This window comes from Neopelma chrysocephalum, unplaced genomic scaffold (genome assembly GCF_003984885.1).
Source record: "Neopelma chrysocephalum unplaced genomic scaffold, ASM398488v2 Primary Assembly neopelma1_85, whole genome shotgun sequence".
Taxonomy (NCBI): Eukaryota; Metazoa; Chordata; class Aves; order Passeriformes; family Pipridae; genus Neopelma; species Neopelma chrysocephalum.
The window spans coordinates 4230239-4243655 of NW_020897747.1; the positions used below are offsets into that span (position 1 = coordinate 4230239).

General features: G+C 39.0%; 1 protein-coding gene across 4 annotated transcripts in view; it reads right to left on the minus strand.

Annotated features, from left to right (window-relative positions):
- The window catches only part of VTI1A (vesicle transport through interaction with t-SNAREs 1A), a 273725-nt gene that overhangs the window by 11626 nt on the left and 248682 nt on the right, over positions 1 to 13417 (minus strand). The window lies entirely within an intron of this gene.

The window sequence follows — 13417 nt, forward strand, 5'->3', positions numbered from 1 at the left end:
GCTTCCAAACATTTCTTTATGTAGCTTTTAAATCCAACTTTTTCATTCAGGAAAGGAGTAGACTTTTCCTATTTATGTATACACTTATACACATATTAGAATAAATGAAATACTTTATGTTCAAATTTATTAACCTTCTAAGAACAAATGAAATAATTAGTCCTCAGTCAATGCAACCCAAGTAGGGTGGTCTGTAATAGTAAATATCATTATATTTTTTTAAACCATTCTGAAATCTTTACGGCTTTTTTAATCTGAACAGAAACAATGTATTAATTTTCAAGGGATTTTACTATTAAGGAACAAGATTTCAAGGAAACACATGTCAATGAGATACTTACTTGTACTAAAATACCAAGGGAAAAGTACAAAAGATAGTTTTGAAGAAAAGGATGATATAAAGAAGCAAGTGTCAAACTGTGAAGCTTATGTTGTAAAAGCATCTCCTGTCTCTGTAGCATACCTTTACTTATGGTAATAGGCAAATGTTACATTTTCTATGTAGTATAAAAAAATGGAAATCAGTGAAAATAAAAAAGATGCCAGAAGTATAAAGTCCTAATATTTTTCAATCATTTGTTGGGGAGAAATCCCTGCTTCTAAAATCAGACACCACATCACTGCAGGTTTTTCCTGAAATTTATAGGTTAAATAAAATTACTAAATGAAGAAACAGTAGAATTCGAGGCATTTTATGGAGGATTTTGGATTGTAAGAATTCAGCGTTTGTTATTCCATTCTCACAGAGAAGGAAGAATATTTTCACAGGCTCTCCACAAAACAGGAACTTTTGCAAAACATATTTGTACATGAAGTTTACCATCTGAATTAGAGATGTATAGCAAAAAAAACTCCAACAACCAAACGCAACAAAAGCACTCCAAGTTATATTTATTTTTATTTTTTTCTCATGCTTCTGTAAACCAAACCAAACCAAAACAAAGCCTTCACCAAGCAAACAATGGTAAGAAGAGGTAAAACTGTGTTTTGTGAAACATCAAACCGAGTACAACCTGAGGACAGGGAGTGTAATGTGTTAAAATGAGCATATTTCACGCAGTGAAAGAGAGAAGAAACTCCAGAGAGCAGAGGGGAGTTTTTCTTGGTTAACGTTTTTCATTTGGATGCGGGTGGATATACATATAAATTATATTGGAAAGTGTAAAGAAAAATGCAGTTTTAACCAACTCCAGCTCTCTCCTTGCTTACCCCCCACCTAAAGAAAAAGCAGTAAATGGATGGATGAAAACTGTCACATCAGACAGACACCCTCCCCTGTGACACTCTAAAAGGACTAGCTCTCTATCCTCCTGACAGGTTACAAAATGATCACATTTGCTGACACGTCTTCCGCAAAACTGCTTTAGTGTTTGTGTCCACTTTCCTAGCAGGAGATGAATGGGCTGCTTTGTCCTCATTTATCACTTAAAGCTGAACTAAGATCTGTCTCGTTTATTTTTCCCTTCCTCACTAGAAAGGCTCAACCACAGCATTAATTCTTTCGTGATGACAGCTAATTCAAACTTAACAGGCAATATTTACTCTGCCAAAAGGATGAGGAGGAGGGAGGGATGTTTCTCACTCCTTTTTTCCCCTTAAAAAAAAAAGTGTAGCAGGCTAACAAAATAAAGCTAATTAAGGGCTTTTGGTTCTTGTTGGTTTGCACTTCAATTTAACACCTGAACTTACAAGCTTCTCTTTTGTAGCGGGGTGTGACATTCTCTGCAAAACACCTGATAACAAACGATTTGCCCAGGCAAATGCATGAAAACCAGAATATATATTTACTCACTAGCCCTCATCACTCCTGAAAAGACACTCAGCAAAATTGAAACTCAGCAGTGAAATAGATTAAAAGCATGAAAACTCTTAAAACATTCAGCCTTAAGTAATACACAGTGCAGCTGGCATGACAACCATTTTATTTGTGGGATGTGGGCCCCAAGGCATCCATAATGCTAATTTACAAAGGATTAACTGTGAGTGAAACTCGCTTAATCTAACACATAGTTAGGCAAAGGCATACATAACATACTGAGTGTTTAAATCAGCTCCTCCTATCTCTGGCCCACTGAAAAAAATCATTGCTTTGGCTGAGAAGTAAAACTAAAGAAAAATTTTTAAAAAGCATCAAATCCCCCAAATGCTTTATTTTAATACCCTGGCAGTACACACCTGATTGTAAGACTATTTAATCAGTGTCCATGTCTCTAAAATCCCTGTCAAGAAAACACTGAGGCATGCCACCACCTGTATCTGCAAATTGAAGGTTCACTTACGGTGTGAATCTAGGAAATACATATCAAAGTTCAATTTCTAGGAATCTGAATTAGTCTGCACAGTGCAGCAAAAGAATATCATATTAAAAGGAACAAATTAATCATGAAATAGGATGGATGTTATCAACAGAATCTACATTGCAGCATTATATACTTTTAATATTCAAGCCCACAGTTAAAGATTAATTTTATATCTTTAAAAAAAAGAATAACATTGAGTTTTACTGGTTTTCTTTCAAGTGAGAAAGTAAAATTAAACTAACTGCATACTGCCCAAAGGATGGGGCTTGGAGAAGAATGACAGAGCTGTTTGGCAGCAGCAAAATGGTCCCAAGGTGGACTTAATAGTGCCTGTTAAGTCCAAGTCTGGGAGCTGCTGCTCAGACAGAGAACACAAGTTCTAGGTGTCAGCACATTTCAGATCTCAAAGTCAACAGGCAAGGGCGACCCTTCAGAGTAAAGAACAAATGAAGAGGAAAGGAGGTTTTAAGTGATCCAAGACAGTCAAGCCAGCTCACAGTTGTAGAACAATGGTTGGCATTGGCAGGACCCATCTGTAGGGAAGCCTATAGTACTGTCACAGCCAGACACTGCCAGTGGGTATTGCTCTAGGCAAAGCATCAAGGAATTTAAGTGGGGGAGGGAGAGATAATACCAAAGGAGAAGAAAATGGGGCCTAACATTCACTGCAAAAAAATCCCAAAGGCTAACATGCTTGCAAGAAGCAGATGATGGGCTTTTATCTCTATTACACCTTAAATTCAACAAAATCTGGTGAATGAGGAAGCCCAGATTTTTCTTTGAAAACGCAAAGCATGTTTACAGGGTAAATAATTTAAAAAAGAATATATACTTGAAAGAAGACACCCATTGAAACATCCATGGCTAAAATGCCTGAAGGCAAAAACTTGTGCATTTGCATGCTGCATTTTATTAAGTTAGCACACTGTAGCTTTAAAAGAATGCATGGCCAAATTAAGAGGAATGTGTGACTGAAACATCAAGGATTCCTCAAGTTTACATTATGAATCATAGTGCTGTTGATATGAGATGAATTAACCATTTAGTCGATGCAGCTAAGGCACTGAATTCACACCAAGTTCTGCTGGAGCCCTGTGCACAGGAGCTCGTTAACAGCCAATGTCTACTGTTCCTTTCATACTCGAGGCTCTAGGAGCACAAGGGCTCATTCTACTTTGAGTTAGAAGAGGTGAAAAATCTGTGCTTTTAAACCAAGTTCCATCTAGTTTATTATGGACAGCAGCCCGAAATATTTGGGTGCAAAACCACACAGAAACCGTAACTAAAGCAGATGCAAGGGTAATGTTAACTGACGTGCTGGAAGAGCACTCAGGACTCACAATGCAAAACGCACATCCCATTCCTCTTGAGTTTCCTTCTGCTCCACCTTTCTACATGCCTGACCTCCAACCACTGGTGTGCTGGAGGGTCCCTCCAGCCCGTGCCAACTTTATGACACAGTCCACTTTTGAGAATCATCTTGACGCACACGGCAACCTCTGCTTCGCAGAACAGGTCCCACATGCATTACTGAACACTGATGTTCCTGGCAAATCTGTTCCCCTCACTCCCGCCATGGCAGAAATTGTGCTGCCTTTCCACATTTCAAAACCCGAAATGATTCACCCCTTCTCCATAGCTTCACACACTCATACACACAATGGGTCTAACTCTGTTTGTGCCATGTTTAGATCTGCTCCGTATAAACACAAAGCGGTTCCCGAATAAGCTTTTGCAAACCTTACATTAAGGATGCCAACCGTGTTTAAACCTTTTTACAAAACTGCATTCATTAGCAGGGGAGTGCACGACATCTATATGGGTTCAGCCTGATGTCTTGCACATATCTTAGTGCCTGATTGACCAGCATTGAATAATGATGCCTTGCCATTAAGCACTGATGGCACAATAACAATTGTCATGAAAATTAGCAATCACAGTAACATGTTAACAAAATACGAGATATAAACGAACCAGCGCAGACTCTGGGTGCATAAAGAGTTTTGTGTCCTTAACTTGAAATAATGAAGACTACAAATAAAATACTGCAAAAAATTTCTTACAGAAGCTCAACTCTGACACTGATACAAATAAAAAAATTACAAATGGCTTGGAGGATCAGTTAGCACACATTCATTACAACACAGGGCTTTATTCTTAAAGGAGGTATCTTGTAAAATAGTGTCCTCAAGAACACAGACTGATTGATGACGGAGCACTGTCCAACAGTGTTTCACTATAATATGTATTTATAATTTAACTAGAAGTGATTTCTGTCAGTTTACTGGGCAGAAAGGCTTGTTTTCTGTATACAAGACCAGATTTTAAATGGTCACTTTGAATACTTGGCTATTGCATTTTTTGTGCCCTTTTATTTCTGAATGGCAGTTTTTGCACACATGAAAGAAAATAGGTGCATGCAAAGCAGTGGTAAGAGATTTTTAAGAGTCCAATATTCATGTGCAAATCAGCAGATTCAAGCAAACACAAAGTATAGGTCTAGTCACATAGGCAAAAACATCCCAGGCAAAACTAAATGTGAATTTAAAGTAATGTAGCTATACTCATGTACCTTCTGGACAGACACAATTATTACTGTATATAAGGACATCCTTGTTACAATGAGCTTTCAAATGGAAGCACTAGACCCCACACAGGGGAATAAAGTGTTATGATTGGTAAAGCAAAGCCTTAGATACATAATGATAAATCTCAAGTTCAGGGTATCTGGGGGCTGCCCAAGTAACTATTCATCTTTCCCATCTTCAAGATTAAGAATGCTTTTCTCAAATAAAAGCAACTGAAAAGAATGAGACAAGCTGTGGCAAAAACATAAAGACACGGCAACCTACTGTAATAAAAGAGTAAGAGAACCCTGCCTAGAAAAATTACAGCTGGTTGGAAGTATCTGACTTGAGACACTTTTCACCATTAACAACTGAAATTAGCAAACAGAAATAACAGTGGGAAAAAAAATCCCCGCATAAGTTGCATATGACTCCATGGTTCTCTTCTAGCTGACCCTGGAAAAAAGTGAGGAATTTGGAAAATACTCAAGTTTCGTTTTCTCTCCCACATCCCAAACTCTGAAAATAAGTTCAAATCTTTGTGTTCTCAAGCCAGAAGAACTGATTACATTGCAATTGACATTGTATATTCAGAGGTCAAAAGGCTTTGGGAGTGGTGGAGATGGGATAGGACTCCCCATGACTTAACTTCATGACAAAAAGACCACACAGCCCAAGGTCCACCTCCAGTCTGCAGACAGACTGTTTCCAGCAGAAGCCTCGCTCATGTTCTCTGAATTCCTTTCCAAAGGAGCCTCTTCTTCCTCTATGGACAGGGGCTCTAGTTCCCTATGTGTAAGACCTTGGGAAATTCCATTAAAAATTGCTGAAAACTGAGCCAATAAGGGATTGAAAGCCTCAATAATGGAGGACTGGAGAATAAAAAAGGGTGGCATTTTTCTAGCTGACTAGCAGGGTTTTTTGAAAAAGTCAGGCCATACAAGGTGCCTAAGATTTTGTTGATAGGGCTGAGGACTTGTGCAGTGCTACATCCTCTTCAAAGTTTAGTCTTAAGGACTGGGGCTGTGTACTTGTAATAACATGGATACCAATCTCTAGCTATAGTATTACACTCAAACCACATCAATGTGTTTCCACCTGGGCCCTGAATGAAAGAATGAGTCATGTAATAACAGGTGCAGGGAAGTAGTCACACTATCCAACTTTAAACATCCAAATTATATCTAGCTAATCTCTCAGCTCCCTGTATATATAAGCTTGAGTCCTGCTCTGAACTGCCTTCTCTATTTCCTGGCCATATATGCACCCGGGAGAGCTGATCAGTTAGGTTAGCTCACGAGGCTAGGTGCCTACGGTACAGAAGTGAATACCCCTAAAAGTTTGAACGAGACCCAAGCAAGAACACTTACTAGCTCTGCAGGTGAAATCATACAGGAAAGGTGCTATCCTACCGTAAAGTGTGTGCAATCTCCCATTCACCAGAAATATTGCAGACATGAAACTCAGCAGTAAAGCAGAAGATGCTAATCAATAATTAGCCACCAAAGACCTTGATCCATCATCTCCCTTTAATGGATCCCATATTTGCACATTAAATTCTGACCAGAATCAAATATACCTTTCCTTTGACAGTTTTCCCAGAGGAGTGAAAGATAGAAGAGACATCCCCCTCTGAGATGAGTGTCTCCTGAAACACACTGGCCTTCCTTGACTCACAGAGGGATGTCTCTTCTATCTTTCACTCCTGACAATCTTGCCATTAAGATTAAAATTTAGAATTATTTTTATGGTATCTGGTAATTAAAATACTTATTGGTAAATCTAATGCATAACAGCAATCTTTCATTACATTCCAAATGTAACAAAACCATATGAACATCATTGGAGTATAGTGTTATATCCATCAGGGTTACCATGGCTTGCATGAGTCCTCTCTCAACAAGTTGGCAGCCACAGGAGGTGCAAATGGTACCCAGGTGATTAGTGGAGTCTGTGGGGGGTGAGAGGGGACTGGCTGGCCTTGGAAGGAGAGAGATTTGCAGGAAAGATTAGGAGTCAAACATGGGACAATAGGGACAGCCTGAACGAGGACCTCATGGATGTGGGACCTAAGATAAAAAGGCAAAAGGGAAAGGTGCTGAAAATCCTCTACTAGCTCATATTTTATTCACTGCTTATTTTTTAAACACATGGGAAGGTATTTCTGAAGGATGAAAAGTATCTTTCTGCTGCTGAAAGACCCTAACAGGGAACTTTTGTCTACACAGTTGTGGTGCAGCTTCAGTTTTCTCCTGTCTCTATGTCCACTCCTTCCACAGAGGGAATCAATTAGGTTATGACTGTCATTAGGAGGCACAGCAGGAGGCTTCTGGGGCCACGGAAACTCACCAACCAAAACGGGAGGGGGATTAACTCATTTCATGCAAAGCAGAGGCAACACCAGATCCCTTTGGCAAGTCTAAATGAAGATCATGTGCACAGTGGCAACTGCAAGTGGAAGGAGTCAAGGTTGTATTAATCTTCAACCAGCCTTTCTCAGGGTACTGAAGTATCAAGAAGAACAAATCACACATTTAGTCACCTGAGCATGACTAAGAACCATAGGCCTTAGCAAACATTATGAGAGCTTTAGAAAGAGCTCTGAGGGAGGGTGGATAGCCCAGCTGTCAGCACAATGGCATTCTCTTCAGCACATCGGGTGCATGAAGCCCTGGTCCCCAAAGGGTTAATAGGAAAAAAAGCTCCAACCCCAACCCCCTCGTCAGCACTCAAAGCTAAAGCAATTATTTCCCCAGCAGAAGAAATGTATGCAAGCTATTACAAGAACATACATGATCTCATATTGGCTTTTATGATAAATATAGTTAAATTTACATTCTGTGCAATTTAAAGAAAACAAAAATCTCAAAACTCTGCTTCTTATCAACTTCCATGATCATTAGAAACCACTAAAAGATATATCTTAAACAGATGAAAGGAACCAAGTCTTTCGCTCTGCCTCAATTTAATTAATGGCTCATCTACAGCTTTTAGGTGTGATGAAGCTGGAGACTGGACATACATACTTTTTTTGCATTATTTTCCCCTTATCACACCATATTTGACTGGACGTCTTTTTGTATGGCAAGTTTTCTACAATTGTCTTAACAATGTTGACCTCTTTTGTAAAAACCTGAAGGCATCTGCAGCAATTGTTCCTGAAGATGTGCTATCCAAAATGTTACCATTTCATGGCACTTCTTGAATGATAGAATAGAATTTTTTTTGGTATATATTCATTTTTTTTTCGAATGCTATAAAAGAAAGGAAAACAATCATGGCTAAGGCCATTTGTGAGATGGCATTAAAAGAGCCTACTCTGAGACAGATAAAAATAATGAGAATCTTTCTGTCAAGAAGGATTTAGAAAATATCACTAGCATTATTAAAATTTAATTTTTTACTGTGCTTTTTGGTTCCCCCTTTTCCAGTGATAATGAGCAGGACTGCACACCTCCACAATGCTAGTACTTGTTTTGAGCAATAAATTCAGCCTTCCAGTCTGAAGACATTTCAGACAACAATTTTGACTGCTATAGGCTTATTTTTCAACCTTTTCTGTGCTTTGAGTCTTCCTATAAAAACCAGTTCATAAGCTAATTTTCCACAAGGCCAGTGGAACAAATAAAAATCAATTTTTGCCCAACCGGTTCAGAGAAAACCTGGGAACAGTGAAGACAGAACAGTGAAAAATAAAAAGAATCGATGTATTCACAAATGGTTTACCTGATAGAGAACTATCAAATTAGTTGACAGGGGATACTCGCCACTATGAAAGTATTTTCTTTTCAGCATGTTACGGTATTTCTATTAGGGGAGCAGAGAAGCCTCTACTTTGTTATGACCTCAGACACCTCAGTTTAATAACCACCCCAAGCCTCCAAGCATTCGGTAAAACTACAGGGCACAAAGTCACAGTGCAAGAGCAGTCGCGGGTCTTGCAACCGGAGGGACCTGCAAGCCCAGCCTGGCTTAGAGTGGGTGTAAGTTTTCCTGATCTCCTGGAAGGAGCGAAGATTCCTCTTTCAGTGAACACAGGGAGACATTCATGACCTCAGGCCAACCTTGTCAAGAGGAATTTGGTCCATCAAGAGAGAAAAAATTGTAAAACACCGCCCAGACTTCCCTTCCCTGTTAAAAACCCAAATGTTCAGGAGCACACTGAAGACTAAGCAGTTTAATGTCTTGGACAGCAGAACACAAATTTCTCCAAAGATGGGAATCCCATGCGTAGACTTCAAAACTTTCATAATCCCAAGGACAACTCAGGGCACAGGCTTTAATACTGTGGCCCAATCTATTTCATCAACTTTTCCACTAATTGGGCAAGTGTTCCTGAAACTGAGATACCAAGAAGGGGTGGGATAGGTGCTCATGACTGCCAGTCTGCAGCCAGAAAAATACGTCTGGAGAACTGATTGAACAACAGAATCTGCTTTTTAACACAAATTAACCATCACTGCTGTGGAAATAAAACAAATTTATAATTTACAAGCTTAAATATTAAGGAAGCTATTTTTAAGTAGCTGTAATCTTCACCCTGGTATGTAGCATTTTATACACCATATTTTTATGAGTTGGCATTAAAATGTGACTCATTTTAACAGAGAAAAAAAAGGATTAAGTACGTTACTCTGAAGTAAAGCTGCCTATTACCTATTTAAAATATTATAACACACCATGGAGACATCATTTCTAGGGCCAAACAAAACATTACTCAACGTAGAAATAGCATGAAATATAAAATATTCAGCAGAGGAAGGGTATTTGGAATTAAGCAGTTTCATTGCCAATAAACAGCATCACAATAAATAGCGTGCATGTAGGAAAAAATACATGGTTCTTCACCATTTGAGATGTAACACCTTCGTGTGGGAAACTAATAAAGATACTACTCTTCCACTATGTACATACAGGGAAAAACTAAAACAGCCACACATTTCGATTCTGAATCTCTTACAACTGATGCTAATTTGCTTATGATATCTGCCTGATTTAGAGCTAATCTTCTGTAAATTAACTCCTAATGCTGTCTGAAATAATCCTCTTAATGCTGGTCTGTCTTGAGTACTTTATATCAAACACCATGAAATACACAAGCATACACAAGGCGTACAGCATTTGCAGTGCTGTTGGCTGCTCAAGAATATTTGCTCTGCTGTGAAGACACGAAGATGGTGCAGAGCTCTGGGGCCCTGGGGGGGGGCTTTGGGACAGCACAGTGTCTTGATGCTCTGATTATCCCCTTCGAAGGGAGCAGAGAGCCAGTTCTGTGTCCCACCACCTCCTGGCCACCAGGGAGGAGGCTCTTTGCCTCCTGACAATTATGTGCTCCAAACCTCCCACCTCCAGCAGCACATGATAATGAGAAAAAGTAAACCGCTCAGGCTTTGAGATTTCTGAGCAACAAGATCTGTGTTAAACAGCACTAATTATCAGCTGGAAGCCTAATCTGATAACTGGTTTGAAAAGACAGAGACAGACCATTTTGTTTCTTCAGTGGAGGAAAATATTTTTAAGGGTGTTGCTTCAGCATTGGCCAGCTTAATTGTTATTGTCAGTGTGCTAACTCTGTATTCAAAAATATATTTTTTCACCAAATCCACTGGAACAATTTTCTCCCCCAACATTAATTTAATGATACAGATGAAAACCTAATTGATATTGGTGAGCAATGCAATACCAACATATTATTTTCTTGGATTTTGAAACATAAATGGCAGGCACAACTTTGACTGAATGGACTTCTTTATGTTTTAACAGTCGGTTTATTGGCCCAGACTCCAACATATAACAAGCACAATTGCAAAAGCAATACATTTTTAATTGAAAAATTCATATATTTTTACTATGAAAGTGACTCAAATAACAAGTAACTTTGTCAGGTTAAGGGCTTTTAAAACAATTTCAATATATGGAATGTTGTTTAGAAATTATATTCTCACCATAGCAAGTGCTTATAGGAGGCTATTAAAAGAAAAAATACATATTGTTTAAATCATACTTTATTGGAGCTTGCTTTTTTAATATATTAAAGAACAGATAAAGCACAGTGATCAGTGAGCCGTATGTGTCCAACAGCCCTTCAAGAGCCTTGTGGAAATGTATAAAACAAGCAGTGATACAATCCTTTGCCAAACACTGTCATAAATTTTTTATTTGGCAGCTAACATTCTCACTAGTTTTCTTGGCAGCAATTGGGACCTTTAGCAAGAAAGGTGCAGGAGAAAAATACCTTGTTTAGAGATGTTTTCAACACTTTCTGGGATTTTTCAGAACTTCTGCCTGCAGCACATTTTACAACCACAGTCTCCAGTCACCTGATGAGTAGGTGGTGGTTTTAAACTTTTTTTTTTAATATAGACAGCCTACTACCTCCCTCTGGCCTTCAGCCTAGGCTGTCAGTGTGGAGGGAGGCTGTATGTTCCACAGAGATACAAGTGGTTGCTCTTCTCTGTCTAGACAAAAAAACTTGAAAATAATATCAGAATGAACCTTTCATTGCTCCTGATACTATCTGTATCTTATTCCCCCATGGCAGAGATACATGAAAGGCAAACGTGCTGATTACTTTTGCATTTTTCTTGGGAGATCTCTGCAGAAGAGCTGGTCACAGGTGCAGCTGCCCTGGCCAGACAGCAAGTTGCTGAGAAACAGAACTGAGAAACAGATTTCTGTACCCAGGTCTGCTCTTCCAGAGGTTTTTTTTTTGTTTGTTTGTTTGTTGGTTGGGATTTTTTCTTAAATATAGTAAACTTCACATCTGATGCACAGCCTTCCTCTGTGTACCCAGATATGCTGATGTATTATATGTGTGAAAACATGGCTCCAGTGGTACAGTGGTTTGGGATGTACAAGGCAGAATTAAACAGCTCTTACCAGTTCTCTTATGGAGCAGATGTTTTATATTTTGGTATTTCATCGTTTCAGAATAGAAATGAGATGAACTTATTTTACATCTCAGCAACTTCCTCCAAAACTTTCACAACAGTAAGATACATTTCAGTTCTTCGCATGGACCTAAAGGAAACAGTTTGTCTTCAACGGAGGTGAACCAGGAAAAGCACCTTTTCCTTATCTGCCTCAAATGAGAAAGGCTGAAATTTAGTTTTAGACAGCGTAAATTGCTTTAAACACAGGCTTAATTAAAGTAATGATGTTACATTTATAAACACAAACTAATAGGCTTCCCCACAGTTTGTGTTCCAGTTTTGCCTCTCGTGTTTACCAGGGGCATCATCCCCTCGAGAACTTTTCAGAGCCCACACAGACATCTAGTGGCAGGTGAAAACACTGCACGATGTCACAGCACCTGGCACAGCTCCACGGGGGACGGTGAAGCCATATCAGGTGTGAGGTGAGCTAACTTCATCTCTGTTATGACTATGGATAGGCAATCAAACAGGGAGAGAATTGCTCCCTCTGTGCCATCCCAGGTAATCATGGTGAGAGAGTTGCTTTCTTGGCAACTCTGGCTTCCCAAATTTCCATTATTATTGATTCTTTTCAATTAAATTGGAGCTCTTTTTGCCTTTCCGAGTACCTTTAAGTTTCTCTCTCCTTGCTACTATCTTAATTTACTTAAAAACTGCAGAGGTTAATTATGTAACATCATTGGAAAGGTTCTCTGAATGTGGCTGCACGTAAGGAAGCCTACTGGAACATGCCAGAGCAACGCGATTTTACAGACAACAAAACACACACGATGAAAAAGCGCAGTCAATAATAAATTCTAAATGGTTGGAGGAGGAATATGACTTGCTCTACAGTCTGCATCAATCAATGGAAAGTTGCCTAAAACTTCAGTGGGTTTTGAGTCCCACATCTGCAAAGGAGATCAAGCGCCACAGCTCTGCACAGTTGTAAGAGCTCAGTGCCCTGATTCTGCTCTGTTACACCATTTTAAATCAAGCAGTACTCAGTGGTGTCATAACCCTGTACATCTGTGTCAGACCCTGTGTTGCAAGGACAGACCTGATGCCAAGAATGCAAAACAGATGTTGCTTTCCTAATGTTTTCTTGTTGTCATTTAAGTTGTTTTCATGGGGTTCTGTTTTCATTTTGGGGAGTGAAACAGGTCGACAGGACTTTTCAGAGGGCAGACTGGAGGAATGCTTCTGCATCTTCCTTTGTATTTTTTGTGCATATGTGAATATACAGAGACTTTGACTTACAACCGGGAAAAATCTTTTTTTTTTTTTTAAGCTTCATTTGAGCTATGCTTAGTTCCCTTGGGGCAAAGTAAAAGGTAGCTATTTGTGGATGGGAAAAAGGGCTTTTGTGAACAGCAAAACTGCATCACCAAACAGCTTAAGAAAAAGATTTTTTGAAGTTATTTTTTACTACTACTTTAAGAGGAAACAGGGATAAATATATCTTTTTTGCATGTTGACTCATTAACAAATTTAGCAATAAACACCTTGCAATTAAGTCCACTAGTTTACTGCTGTCCAGAAATTTCTCAATACTCTTTGCACAGAAGGTTTTGGAAAAAATACAACTAAGAAATGGTGAAGGCAAATCCCAACAGCTCGCTCAAGCAAATCTAGC